We start from the raw sequence: 15,463 nt of genomic DNA, 5'->3' as shown, positions 1-15,463 counted from the left end.
CACAGTAAGAGCTGTGAAAATGTGGAACAGACTCCCTCCAGAGGTGGTTCTGGCCAGCTCAGTAGATTGCTTTAAGAAAGGCCTGGATTCTTTCCTAAATGTACAGAATATAACTGAGTACTAAGATTTGTAGGTAAAGTTGATCCAGGGTAAATCCGATTGCCTCTCGGGGGATCAGGAAGGAATTTTTTCCCCTGCTGTAGCAAATTGGATCATGCTCCGCTGGGGTTTTTTGCCTTCCTCTGGATCAACTGTGGGTATGGAGTTGGGTGTATAGGATTTTACTGTGTTTTTTTATTTTGTTTTTTTTATTTTTTGTGGTTGAACTGGATGGACTTGTGTCTTTTTTCAACCTGACTAACTATGTAACACCAAGTGTCCTCAGTTGCTAGGATTCAGGCAGCTCCTAATGCCTAGTGCCCTTAGTGTCAGGAGCCATTTGTGTCCTAGCAACAAAGTGTCCTCAGTTGCTAGGAAGCAGGCAACGGAACACACAACACTCAATCTCCTGCGTTTATTGGTGGACCCAGACGCAATTCTAGACTCTTATTCTGGCTTCTCCGGATATAACACACCTTGCTGCCTTCCAAAGCCTGGGGAAGTCTAATTATACTGGAAACATAGAACAAAACAGAGGGTGCACAGGCCTAGTGCATTATCCTCAATATGAATCTTTAATAAATAAACAAGGTAAGTTATATACTCACAAACAAATGCTTGTTCTTCCAGATTTAGCAAATAGCCGATTTTAATCTCTCTGTTTTTTCCAGTTTATTAAAAGATGCCTAAATTCTTATCCAAGCCAATTAGAACGTTTATCACCTTGCCTCCAGACCTGTCGCCCTTCAATCGCATGAAAATGATCTCTACAGAGAGCTTCCTGCCAAACAGACGTGGTGTGAATCCAACCGATTGATCTGCACACCAAAGAGGGGGCACTGCCTGTGAAATCCACTTTTCTAGCCAAGCCCGGTCCTCTGAGAGCCGTCATCAAGGGTTCCAGTCCTTTTTATCATATCAAGTTCTCGACTCCACTGCGGTGCCTAAGAGGATCCGGAACGTCGCCCTATTTCCTGGAATTGTACCGACCACCCAAGACGGCCGCCACCTTCACTGCATTTCAATTTCCTTATTTTAAAGTGTAATTACACCAGTGAGCGTGTGTTTATCCATAGATGCATCTAAAACACCCTGCTTCTGTTTGCATAGCTATTCCTCAGACAAAGCTGTTGGTACATTCGTTCTGTGTGCATGTGTAAGGGACGTCAAAATCGGGTACCCCATGAAAACCGGAATTTTAGTTCTGCTTAATGGAGAAAGTAAAACTCATGTCTTTTTTATTAAATCACCAGTAGGTGGCAGCATAGAGTGAAAAGCCTGAATGACATAGAGCACATTCTAATGGAACCATTGCTAATAGCAGGGGAACCAAAAGACTGACCTTTGTATCGGGTGGGAACACAATAGCAGTTGCTACCCATTTTCCTTATTTTAAAGTGTAATTACACCAGTGAGTGTGTGTTCAGCCATAGATGCATCTAAAACACCACATCTAATATAAATCTTTAAAGGGACACCCTGCCTCTGTTTGCATAGCTCTTCCTCAGACAAAGCTGTTGGTACGTTCGTTCTGTGTGCATGTGTAAGGGACATCAAAATCGGATACCCCATGAAAAAGGGATTATAGTTCTGCTTAATGGAGAAAGTAAAATGCATGACATTTCTATTAAATGACCAATAGGTGGCAGCATAGAATGAAAAGCCTGAATGACATAGAGCACATTCTAATGGAACCATTGCTAATAGCAGGGGAACCGAAAGGCTGACCTTTGTTTCTGGTGGGAACACAATAGCAGTTGCTACCCAGTCTATCAGTCTGAAGGGCATGTGTTTTTTTTTATCACTGCAGGTAAGAGGGGGCATATTTAAGGCTATAAACAGGGTGAAAGTGATTTAATTTACATCCCGGTGATCAGTAAAGGCTGCTGTGTGATGATTAATTACCATATCAGCACATGTGCAATTGTTTATTATTTTCTATGAGAACATTATTCCTGTTAATGTGAATGTTATTATTACAGATATAGATGTGTATTATTATGTATGAACACAATAGCAGTTGCTACCCAGTCTATCAGTCTGAAGGTCATGTGTTTGTGTCATTGCAGAAACTTTCTATCCACTTGCCAACCGCTGCACGCCTATTTATGTTGACAGAATGGCACGGGCAGGCAGTTTGGCGTACAGGTACGTCCATTTGAATCTGCCACCCAGCGGGTGCGCATGCGCCGCCGCGTGCCTCTCGAGTGCGTCTGGTGCGCCGCATGGATATTAGGGGCCGGTGCATGGAGATTAGGGGGGCGGCGCCCCTTATGGACCGGCGGCCGCTTGGTGTGAGATATTCTTACATTGTATCCCCACAAGAATCAGCTGATCAGCCTAGGGCTCCAGGCACCACATCCTGTACAAATACTAGGAAAAGGGAGAGAGAGCTCCAACGAGATGGGATTTTTAAGGTGCCAAGGAATGATTTCCAACATAGAGTAAAACATCATTTTTATGTAATGACGTGACGTCAGTACGTCGCTCCTCCTTACGCGTTTCATCACAAATGACATCGTCCAGGGGCACACAGCCCTAAAGCCTACAATGCCAAGGCACTCCCCTACTCCACCCTCCCGTCTCCTCTCCAAGCTAACACACTGACTGGAGACTGCACGGTCCACTGTTAACTCATTTGTGTGAAGACTGGCACACCGATCTTCCCGCAAATAACTGGCAGAATTGCGTTCGTTCTATCGGCAGTAGACGGCCCTCGTTATATCGTTTCTTTATCCCCGAGAACAAAAGGCGCTCCTGTCCCTGCACGCACTCTGTAATGATTGTTGTCGCGGTCAGGAGAATGCGTTATTCCCGCGCCACAATCTCGCCGGTCCTGTTTTGGTTTGTTTTCTCTTTGAACTGCAAGTCTAGAAAATACCTGTCATGGCGGTCCATGCTAATTATCACAAAGTTTTTATTTTTCTGGGTAAAAACCACGGGGGGGCTTGTCGTGTTTATTTGAAATGGTACGATAATTGCACAAACAAGGGGACGTGGCGGAGCGAGGGGGGAGGGGAGTTTAGGAGCTGGGAGTCGGATACAGAGAAAGGCTCCAGGATGACAGGAAGCAGATCCAGAGACTGTGTGATGTACAACAAAAAACTTTCTTTAGTATAAAACCTTAAACCGGCCCACTAAGCCATTGGTCCACCGGGAAACTCCCGGTAGTCCCGATGGCCAGTACATGATTGAATACCACCAAAAGAAAGCTCTATTTGTGTGAGAAAAAAATGATAACAATTTCATATGGGTAAAGTGTGACGGCGCTGAAATCTGAAAATTGGCCTGGGCAGGAAAGGGGGTGAAAGTGGCCGGTATTGAAGTGGTTAATGTGGTAAAATATGCATGTCTGTTCATGAGACAATGCAACGCACCAGAACACCAAGCTCTGATCGGGACCTAAACTAACACAACCGTAATAATAATGTCAGTAATCAAATTGCAGGACATCTGCTGTCCACTAAAGCCATTCTCCCGGGTCTGACTATCCGGCAATTACTGAAGCCGGAGGGAGATCTGCTGATGACGCCTCTAGATTGTCCTGTGTATCTGATCACAGAGCCCCCGGTGGTGGGAGGTCCCACATGGCGGTTGGATGTGTCCCTGTACTGTAGAATTAGTACAATGACCAATGCTGGACATAGAGATGAGGGAGGTGATCTGGTTACATTTCTGTTACATTGTAATACGATCTTCTCTTTTCTTCCCTTGTAGAAATATTAACATTTTTACCAAATTAACCATTATACATTCTAAATTGGGCAACACAGTAGCTAAGTGGTTATCACGTTTGCCTGGCAGCACTTGGGTCAAATCCCAACCACGACACTACCTGCCTGGAGTTTGCATGTTCTCCCTGTGTCTGTGTGGGTTTCCTCTGGATACTCCGGTTTCCTCTCACACTCTAAATCCTTTCTAAATTGGCCCTACCATGTGTATGTATGAATGTGAGTTAGGGACCTTGGATTGTAAGCTCCTCGAGGGCAGGGACTGATGTGAACATACAATATGTATATATATATATATAAAGTGCTATAAGTACCTGTAATACACACATAAAAAGCCACAAATTCAAATCAATTTATCAATAAAGTGGATGTGACCCCCCAATCACTAGAATCTCATAGAAGCCTTAACATGTTATGTCCTTTCAAAAGTCTTTTTGAATCGACAGCATACCACTAGCATTTGGGAGAGTCCACCCAGAAATGACGCCAGTGGTTAGGAGAGCCAGCCTACTCAGAGATCCAACCATTGGTTGGGAGAGCCCTTCCAGACAATACCACCAGCGGTCAGGAGAGCCTACCCAGAAATACCACCAGCGGTCAGGAGAGCCTACAACCAGCGTTTGGGAGAGTCCACCCAGACATACCACCAGCGTCCGCTAGAGTCCACCCAGACATACCACCAGTGGTCAGGAGAGCCTACCCAGAAATACCACCAGCGGTCAGGAGAGCCTACAACCAGCGTTTGGGAGAGTCCACCCAGACATACCACCAGCGGTCAGGAGAGCCTACCCAGAAATACCACCAGTGGTTGGGAGAGCCAGCCTACTCAGAGATACCACCAGTGGTTGGGAGAGCCTACTCAGAGATACCACCAGTGGTTGGGAGAGCCTACCCAGAGATACCACCAGTGGTTGAGAGAGCCAGCCTACTCAGAGATACCACCAGTGGTTGGGAGAGCCTACCCAGAGGTACCACCAGTGGTTGGGAGAGCCTACCCAGAGATACCACCAGTGGTTGGGAGAGCCTACCCACAGGTACCACCAGTGGTTGGGAGAGCCTACCCAGAGATACCACCAGTGGTTGGGAGAGCCTACCCAGAGATGCCACCAGTGGTTGGGAGAGCCTACTCAGAGATACCACCATCGGTCAGGAGAGCCTACCCAGAGATACCACCAGTGGTTGAGAGAGCCAGCCTACTCAGAGATACCACCAGTGGTTGGGAGAGCCTACCCAGAGGTACCACCAGTGGTTGGGAGAGCCTACCCAGAGATACCACCAGTGATTGGGAGAGCCTACCCACAGGTACCACCAGTGGTTGGGAGAGCCTACCCAGAGATACCACCAGTGGTTGGGAGAGCCTACCCACAGGTACCACCAGCGGTCAGGAGAGCCTACCACCAGCATTTGGGAGAGTCCACCCAGACATACCACCAGAAGTCAGGAAAGCCTACCCAGAGGTACCACCAGCAGTCGGGAGAGCCTACCACCAGCGTCTGGGAGAGTCCACCCAGACATACCACCAGCAGTCAGGAGAGCCTAAGCAGAGATACCTAAGCAGTCAGGAGAGCCTGCCACCAGTGTTTGGGAGAGCCCACCCAGACATACCACTACCGTTAGGAAGAGTTCATCCAGGCACACCAATAGCGTTCGGGAGAGCCCACCCAGACATGCCGCTAGTGGTTGGGAGAGCCTTCTCAGAGATACCACCAGCCATTCGGAGAGCCCTTCCAGACATATCACCAGCGGTTGGGAGAGCCCACCCAGAAGGGCAACATGCCCATACAGAGGCCACAGGAATGAGGAGGTCCTCTGTGAGTATTCAACTCATATCCCATCTGCCACCTCCTGAACTGTATTGCTATGGGTCAGCCCAGAACAAAATGATATAGCACTTTTCACCCTGAGGAGTTAAAGCGTTGATCAAACTGGCGTTGGGGCATCCAAATAACCCACCAGCATGTCTTTGGAAAAAAAAACAACACAAGCACGGGGAGAACATGCAGACTCCATGCATGTAGGGTCCAGGCTGGGAATTGAGCCGATTACCCCGGTGCTGGAAGGCAGAGGAGCTGTCCGCTTAGCCGGATTATAGTGCACATGTGGGATTATAGTGCACATCGTGTACCAGACGCCGAGCGCCATTCTCTGAGCTGTGCTCGGCTCTTGGCCTCATCTGATGAAAAAATACGTTTTATAAACACCAAAAAATATATATAAAAATATTTTTCTGCCTCAGAGCATTTGAGGGAAGACGCTATTTATCTCCGGGATTTTGTGTGATAGATTTACGGAGATTTATGTTTTCAGATTATTCTTGGAAATTGTTGGTTAGACGAGCGTTGCTTGGCGGCTCATTCCTAGGTGATGCCAAGCATGAGATTCCATCGGTGGGGGGAGGGGAGCGATCCGAGAGGAGCTCCGCCAGAACCGTCACTTGGCTGAGGTCACCCCAAATTATTGTCATTTGTAAACAATGTATCCAGTCTAGCTCCTCTGTAGGGATGTCACCCCCACATCCTGGCTCCTCTGTAGGGATATCACCCCCAACATTCCGGCTCCTCTGTTGGCATATCACCCCCACATTCCGGCTCCTCTGTAGGGATATCACCCCCACATTCTGGCTCCTCTGTAGGGATATCACCCCCAACATTCCGGCTCCTCTGTAGGGATATCACCCCCACATTCTAGCTCCTCTGTAGGGATATCACCCCCACATTCCGGCTCCTCTGTTGGGATATCACCCCCACATTCCGGCTCCTCTGTTGGGATATCACCCCCACATTCCGGCTCTTCTGTTGGGATGTCACCCCCACATTCCAGCTCCTCTGTAGGGATATCACCCCCAACATTCCAGCTCCTCTGTAGGGATATCACCCCCACATTCTAGCTCCTCTGTAGGGATATCACCCCCACATTCCGGCTCCTCTGTAGGGATATCACCCCCACATTCTAGCTCCTCTGTAGGGATATCACCCCCACATTCCGGCTCCTCTGTTGGGATATCACCCCCACATTCCGGCTCCTCTGTAGGGATATCACCGCCACATTCCGGCTCCTCTGTTGGGATATCACCCCCACATTCCGGCTCCTCTGTAGGGATATCACCGCCACATTCCGGCTCCTCTGTAGGGATATCACCCCCGCATTCCGGCTCCTCTGTAGGGATATCACCCCCACAGTGGACTCTGATTTCCTGGGTCACATGCCATCACAGGGGCCAACATGGTCAAATCATTTCATGGGACCCTATGCTGCTTAGTAGTAGACTTGTCAGTATTATCCTGAGAGACCACAATAGACGTGAATATGACATATCTTAAAAATATTCTGTTGTATGAGTTTTTCAGTTTGACACCATACGTCTGTAAACGCACATAATTGCGCACCAAAACTAGCGCTTTGTAGATGTAGATAGCAGTGTTCATTTTGGCAGCAAATTTCAATTTCGTTTTAGTCTTAGGACTAAAACCACATTTTAGTTTTAGTCCCATTTTAGTCTTCTACAATTGTTTTAGTTTTAGTCGACTAAAATAGTATTCATGTAGTCGTCTAAAATGTTTTAGCCATTTTAGTCGACAAAATTGGCACTGGTAGATAGAAGTATTTCAAGATGATGCCAGAGAGCATGAGGCCTTACACACATTGGCCCAGATTCACAAAGCACTTACGCCGACATATAACAAGTTACGCCGACGTAAGTGCACATGTGCGCCGTCATATCTGTGCGCCAGACCCACAAACAGATATGCGCCTAAAACCAGGCTACACCCCGCCGACGTAGCTTGCTTACGCCGGCGTAGGGTGGGCGCACATTTAGGCTGGGCGCATGGTGCCGCTCCCATTGATTAGCCATTCAAACATGCAAATAAGGGAAATACGGCGATTTACGAACGTACGTGCGCCCGACGTAGGCTACGCGAGGTTCGCGTAAGTTGTACGTCCGGCGTAAAGTTATTCCCCATAAAGGAGGTGCAACCCAGCAGCAGACATGCAAAGGTCTGCACCAGGGAACACAAGCCGGCGTATTTTACGTTGGACGTGTGTCTGGCTGGGCGTAGGTTACGTTCACGCCGTACGCAGTGATCCGGCGTAGTTTAGGCAGTTGTTCCGACGTGGTTGTGAGCAGGCGCAGGGGGATGCGTCCACGTCACGGCGCATGCGCAGTTCGTGATACGTATCTGTCTGGCGCTCGGCCCATCATTTGCATGGGGTCACGCCTCATTTGCATGGGTCACGCCCACTTCCACATACGCCGGCGTACGCCTTCGAAACCCACGCCACGCTGGCGCAGCGTTGTGAGCACTGGCTTGCTGAATTCCATGCTTGCCTCTCTGCGCTGCGTTGGCGTAGCGTACAGTGGTTATTCTACGGCAGCGTAATGTGCGCCCACTCTCTGTGAATCTGGGCCCCTGTTCACCTGCAACAATGTATCCAATGTGCTCAGAATGAAAGGAATACGATCGTATTGTCTCTGCGCATTATCTACATAAGAAGATCACATACCAACATCAATGATACATCTCCCCTATGCTTCCCTTCTGTAGACGTGTCCACAGAAGAGGATTTGGTGATTTTTCGATGTTGTTTGATGAGAATGGAGCTCATTGTTACTAAAGAAGGATCATTCGCAGGGTTCAGCTTGGAGCGGCGTCTAATTGAATCAAGTCTCCGGCAGGCACGGTCGGGTCACAGAGGAATTTTATATCCTCCTTTGGGAAGAACATTTAGCCACGTTATCCCATTATTGTTCTGTGGTTCCCTCGCCGTGTCCTCAGTTGCTCCGGTTATTTTTACAATGAAGCGAAACCCCATTTTATTTCCTTTTTACACCTGCGTTGCAGAGGGCTCAGGATTAGGGCGTGTTTAAAGGGAAACTGCGCCATGTTTTTAGTAAAGCTGCACTATACGTTTTCATTTTTTTAAATGTATTTTTATTTATTGTGACATTTTTATTCATTTCCTTTATTTATATTGTACTTTATTGTTGTTTCCTATTTTTACACCTGCATTGCAAAGGGCTCAGGATTAGGGCGTGTTTCAAGGGGAATTGCGACATTTTTTTAGTAAAGCTGCACTATGTCCCAGATTCTCGTATCTGAGTGTAAAACTGCGGCGGCGTTACTTATGTCATTTACGTTACGCCGCCGCAAGTTTTACAGGCAAGTGCTTTATTCACAAAGAACTTGCCTGTAAAGTTGCGGCAGCGTAGCGTAAATCCCCCGGCGCAAGCCCGCCTAATTCAAATGAGCCGGGTAGGGGGCGTGGATCATTTAAATTAGGCGCGTTCCCGCACCAATCGTACTGCGCATGCGCCGTCCCTAAAATTTCCCGACGTGCATTGCGCTAAATGACGTCGCAAGGACATCATTGGTTTCGACGTGAACGTAAATGGCTTCCAGCCCCATTCACGGACGACTTACGCAAACAACGTAAATTTTTCAATTTCGACGCGGGAGCGACGGCCATACTTAACATTGGTTGCCCCTCATATAGCAGGGGCAACTTTACGCGTCGCAAATCTAACGTAAACGTCGTAACTTCACTGCGTCAACCACACATACGTTCGGGAATTCGCGTATTTTGCTAATTTGCATACTTGACTGGGAAAACGACGGAGGCGACACATAGCGGCGAAAAAAAAATTGCATCTAAGATCCGACAGAAGAGCCTTACGCCTGTCGGATCTAATGGATATCTATGCGTAACTGATTCTAAGAATCAGGCGCATAGATACGACGGGTCGGATTAGGACTTAGGACGGCGCACATTGCGTTGCGCCGTCGTAAGCCCTTTCAGAATCTGGGCCTATATGTTTTAATTTTTTTAAATGTATTTTTTATTTATTGTGACTTTTTTATTCATTTAATTTTTATTATTTATATTGTAATTTATTGTTGTTTTCCATTTTTACACCTGCGTTGCAGAGGGCTCAGGATTAGGGCGTGTTTAAAGGGAAACTGCGCCGTGTTTTCAGTAAAGCTGCACTATACGTTTTCAATTTTTTTAAGTGTATTTTTATTTATTTATTGTGACTTTTTTATTCATTTCATTTATTTATTTTTATTGCAACTTATTGTTGTTTCCCATTTTTACATTTGCATTGCAGTTTACGAGTAATACTGTAAGATTCAGATTAGACGTGTTTAAAGAGGAACTGCGATGTCTTCAGTGAGGGTACAATAAAAGTTTCTCTTTTATTATTTATTTTAATTTATTTATTTATAATATTTTAGTTGTTTTCCCTGTTTTACATCTGCATTGAAGAGAACAAGCACTACCAGACTAGGTTTAGACATGTTTAAAAGGCAAACTGTGGTATGTTTTCAGTGATGGTGCATTATAATTTCTTTTTTTTTCTATTTATATTTATGTATGTGGTTTCTTCTTTATTTAAATTGTTTATTTTGATTGTGTATTTATTTTTATTTCCATTTTTGTTATACCTGCATTGCAGAGGGGCACTGCACCATGTTTTCAGTAATACTGCACTATAAGGGCCAGATTCTCATACATTTACGTTGCTCCTGGGCAGCGTAACGTATGTGATTTACGTTACACCACCGCAGGTTTACAGGTTTACAGCCTGATTCTCAGAACACTTACCTGTAAACTTGCGGCGGTGTATCGTTAAATCGCTCGGCGCAAGCCCGCCCAATTCAAATGGGACGGGCACCATTTAAATTAGGCTTGCTCCCGCGCCGAGCGTACTGCGCATGCTCCGTCGGTTAATTTCCCTGACGAGCATTGCGCTAAATGACGTTGCACCGACGTCATTTGCTTAGACGTTAACGTAAATGGTGTCCACCGCCGTTCACGGACGCCTTTTACGCAAACGACGTAATTTTTAAAAATTTCGACGCGGGAACGACGGCCATACTTAACATTGGTTGCCCCTCATAATAGCAGGGGCAACTTTACGCGTCGGAATGGTTACGGAAACGACGTAAATTCTCTGCGTCGAGCGCGCGTACATTCGGGAATCGCCGTAATTTGCTAATTTACATAAGCGACGGGGAAAAACGACATCCGCGACACCTAGCGGCGGGAAACAAAATTGCATTTTAGATCTGACAGCGTAAGAGCCTTACGCCTGTCAGATCTAATGGGTATCTATGCGTAACCGATTCTAAGAATCAGTCGCATAGATACCCGGGGCCAGATGAGGAGTTACGACGGCGCAAATGGTGTTGCGCCGTCGTAACGCCTTTGAGAATCTGGGCCTAAGTTTTCATTTTTTTAAATGTATTTTTTTTTATTATTTATTGTGACTTTTTTATTCATTTTATTTATTTATTTAAATTGCAATTTTATTGTTGTTTCCCATTTTTACACCTGCATTGCAGATTACGAGCAATACTGTAAGATGTGACCTGTTCAGTGAGGGTACATTAAAAGTTTCCCTTTTTATTATTTCTTTATTTACAATTTTTACATTTTTTTTTGTTTTGTTTTTTACCAAATTTTACATCTACATTGCAGAGAACAAGCAAATACTACAAGACTAGGATTTGATATGTTTAAAAGGCAAACGGTGGCATGTTTTCAGTGAGGGTGCATTATAAGTTTATTTTTCTTTTGCTTTTTTATTTATTAAATTTGTTTATTTTTATTTCCCTTATTTACACCTGCATTCCAGAGTACAAGCAATACTAGAAGACTCAGGCTAGACATGTTTAAAGGGGAATGGTGGCATGTTTTCAGCAAGGGTGCATTATAAGTTTCCTTTTTTTTTTTATGTTTTTTTATGTGTTTTTCACTTTTTTATTTATTTCCATTGTTTGTTTATATTTTAAATTATTGTTATTTCCATTTTTTACACCTGCATTGCAGAAGATGAGCAATACAAGGCTCGGATTAGGCATGATTAAAGGGGAACTGCAACATGTGCTCAGCAACGTTCTGTTGTACGTTTCCCTTTTCTGATATAATTTTATTTATGAGTTTTTCACTTTTTTATTTAGCTCGTGTCTGTCTATGTCTGTCTGTCTATCTATCTATCTGTCTATCTATCTATGTCTGTCTGTCTGTCTGTCTATCTATCTATCTATCTATCTATCTATCTGTTTATCTATCTATGTCTATCTGTCTGTCTGTCTATCTATGTCTGTCTATCTATCTATCTATATATCTGTCTGTCTGTCTGTCTATATGTAGCGCCTGTGTACTGTATTGTCAAGTGCAAAACAGGGTCTCTGTCTCAGCTTGGCTGTGCTTTAGGCTATTCTATTGCACTGGGGTGTTCCAACCCCGGTGCTGCAGGTGGCAGCAGTGGAGTCAAGGTTTGGGTGCTCTTTCCCAGCAGCCAATCAGGAGGGTTTGTCCTCGCTGTGCATGCTGGGGAGGGGTATTTATGAGACAGACGCCATTAGTTCTGGGTCTTCTTCGTCCAGTGTGGCACCCACCTTTAGGGTGGCCAAATCACGGCGATATGGCCTACCTGGCCGTGGCGTGTGTGCCACGCAGTGTTCCTGGTTCCGGGACCATGTTGGCCCAGAGCATCTGAACAGCGACGGGGACCCAGTGAGTGACTGGGTTCCCACCTTTGAGGATCCCAAGCTGTATTGCTGTTCGGTGGGGAGTCAGTCTGAGGAGCGCCATTGAGAGGCTGGCGGTCCAAAAGGGCCTGGACAAACCACCGGGTAACCGGACACTGAGGGATTGATTACCTGTCAGTCGGTACCTGGGCGACAAGTTGAAGGAGATCCAGGCGTAACTCATCTAAGGAGGGATATCTCCAAGAATTCAATCCAGAGAGGACCTGTGGCAGAGGTGTCTTTCTGAGGCTCACCGAGGAGGGTCTGTGGCAGAGACTTCATCCTACAATTGTCCGAGTGATACTCCGGCTGCCAGGTCAGTGAGAGAGGCCTGTCCGGGTCAGTGAGAGAGGCCTGTCCGGGTCAGTGAGAGAGGCCTGTCCGGGTCAGTGAGAGAGGCCTGTCCGGGTCAGTGAGAGAGGCCTGTCCAGGTCAGTGAGAGAGGCCTGTCCGGGTACACTAGACCCACTCCGGTGGGAGTGGCGCAGAGAAGTGTTACGCTTGGGAGCAGGACTGTTTCCTTATCATCACGCCTGAATCTGCTGTTCTCCCTTCTTCAGCTTTACTTTCCTCACCACAAGTTTATTGTTTTTACCCGGCTGGGTAATAGAGAGCACAGCAAAGAGCACCTGTCATGGACATTCCTTTACTTCTACTACATGCAATACGCATCAGTCACCCCTAATAATTCGGGGGAGCCATGAGGTAATGTGCCGCCCAAACATCCAGCAGCTCCTCCGGGGCTAGTGCTAATATATATCTCTTCCTGTCTGTCTATCGGTCTATCTATATATATATATATATTCATCTATATGTCTGTCTATCTATTAATTTATCTATCCGTCTGTCTGTCTTTTTGTCTCTCTATCTATCTATCTAATGGGGTTGTCTGGGGCTCTGCTCGCGTCCCCCCCCCCCCAAAACCCTCTTACCGGTGTGACCTGGGTGCAGTCCGCACCCCTCCCGCCCCCATAGCAATGCCACTGAAGTTGAGAGTTGAAAAGATGGGAGGCAGCAGCAGGGGACTGATCTGTGTCGGACATTTGTGAAAACAGCCAAGAACTGCACAGACCCCAGAATTGATATTACTGTGTCCTCTATGAGCTGGCAATCTCAGTTCAGGAAGTAGATGGTGACCCTGGGTGATGCCTGAACAGAAATGGCACTCTCCTTCTGGAGAAAAAAAATATATAAAGCAGATGAATGCATTGTCAAGGGGGGGGGAGTCCTGTGATCTGAGTAAAGAGATACAATGACACAATACTTAACATGCTTCAGTTACCATTAAAAATATACATCTTACCCAACTGCAGTCCACTGTCTTCCCTCAGGTCAGTTGTGACCCGTCGCCATGTACTGAGAGCAAGGAACTTCCAGCCACAGTGCGGTTCTATCATAAAAGTCGAGCAGAGTCCCAAAAAAAAAAATGGCTGCCGCAGGGACATATACATATATAAGCTTAACATTAACATCCGCTGACAAGACAGATCGCAGAGCACAGCGCGCCTCCCACCGATCTAAAGACGTAAAATAATTCCGGGGGTCTGCTTTAATAAATCAGCTAATCTGTAGATTCGTATTCCTCCCGGCATCTAAATCGGAGAATTAATAAGTTATACCTAAAGATCTAAGAAATGTTTTTCCTTTGGAACTATAAAAATTTATTTATTTATTGCCGAGATTTTCTTTACATTAGAAGTCGCTGCTACAGCCCCGAGTATTATAAACAATTGCCATTGGGGGGGGTTTCATTTCTTATTTATTTTACTTTTTATTTTTATTTTTTACACACAAAAAATGGGGGTCACTTTTACTCCTATTACAAGGAATGTTAACATCCCTTGTAATAGAAAAAAGCATGACAGGTCCTCTTAAATATGAGATCTGGGGGGTCAAAAAGACGTCACGTCTCATATTTACACTTAAATGCAATAAAACATTTTTTTAAAATAAAATGTCCCTTTAACCACTTAAGGACCGCCTCCTGCACATATACGTCGGCAGAATGGCACGGCTGGGCACAACCATGTACCTGTACGTCCTCTTTAGGTGCCCAGCCGTGGGTCGCGCGCGCGACCCAGTCCGAAGCTCCGTGACCGCCGGCCCGGTCCCCGGAGCTGAAGAACGAGGAGAGCTGTGTGTAAACACAGCTTCCCCGTTCTTCACTTTGGCGCCGTCATCGATCGTGTGTTCCCTGACATAGGGAATCACGATCAATGACGTCACACGTCCAGCCCCGCCCCCCTACAGTTAGAAACACAAATGAGGTCACACTTAACCCCTTCAGCACCCCCCCCCCCCTAGTGGTTAACTCCCAAACTGCAATTGGCATTTTCACAGTAATCAGTGGATTTCTAATGCATTTTTTGCTGTGAAAATGACAATGGTCCCAAAAATGTGTCAACATTGGCCGAAGTGTCCGCCATAATGTCGCAGTCACAAAAAAAATCGCCACCATTAGTCCTCCGAGGACAATGAAGGGCAGAGCGGCCATGGCAATGCCATACCCAGCTTCAGCATAGCGAGCCGCCGCGGCCCCTGCGAAGCGTTTCGATCCTCGGGATCCCCGCAGACGGAAAGCAGAGTGAAAATCCGAGCAATATATCCACAGACATAAAACTGTCCCGGAGCAGACGGGCCCGGCCGTTCTCCTGACACTATTTATTAAACAGCATACTGATCACAATTTACTGTCTGCAGGGATGGAGGGGGAGGGGGGGGGTCACAGAACGCAGCGCGGTGTAGAAGGGAACGATCGTCTTATTTTATTAGCAAGGTGGAAAATATCAGGTTACAGACCATGAGGAAGTAGGGGAATTTGGCCTAATAGGAGGAATTGGGGCGGGGGGGGGGGGGTGTCCTGGCAGGGAAGATTTGGGGGGTAGAAGATTTGTGAAAGGATAGAAAGTTTGAGAAGAAAGAGGATATATGGTAGGCGGGGGAGATTTTAGGGTGAGGAAGATTTGTGCTGGGAGGGGGGATTTTTGTCAGGTAGGCTGTATGGGGCCCCATGATTTCTAACAGCGGCCCTGATTACACCAATGTCAAGGGATATATTGTACCAGTGTCGGGTAATATATTATACCAGTACCAGTGTCG

The sequence above is a fragment of the Rana temporaria genome, chromosome 7 (genome assembly GCF_905171775.1).
Source record: "Rana temporaria chromosome 7, aRanTem1.1, whole genome shotgun sequence".
In the NCBI taxonomy this organism is placed as follows: Eukaryota; Metazoa; Chordata; class Amphibia; order Anura; family Ranidae; genus Rana; species Rana temporaria.
This window is presented reverse-complemented; position numbering follows the sequence as displayed.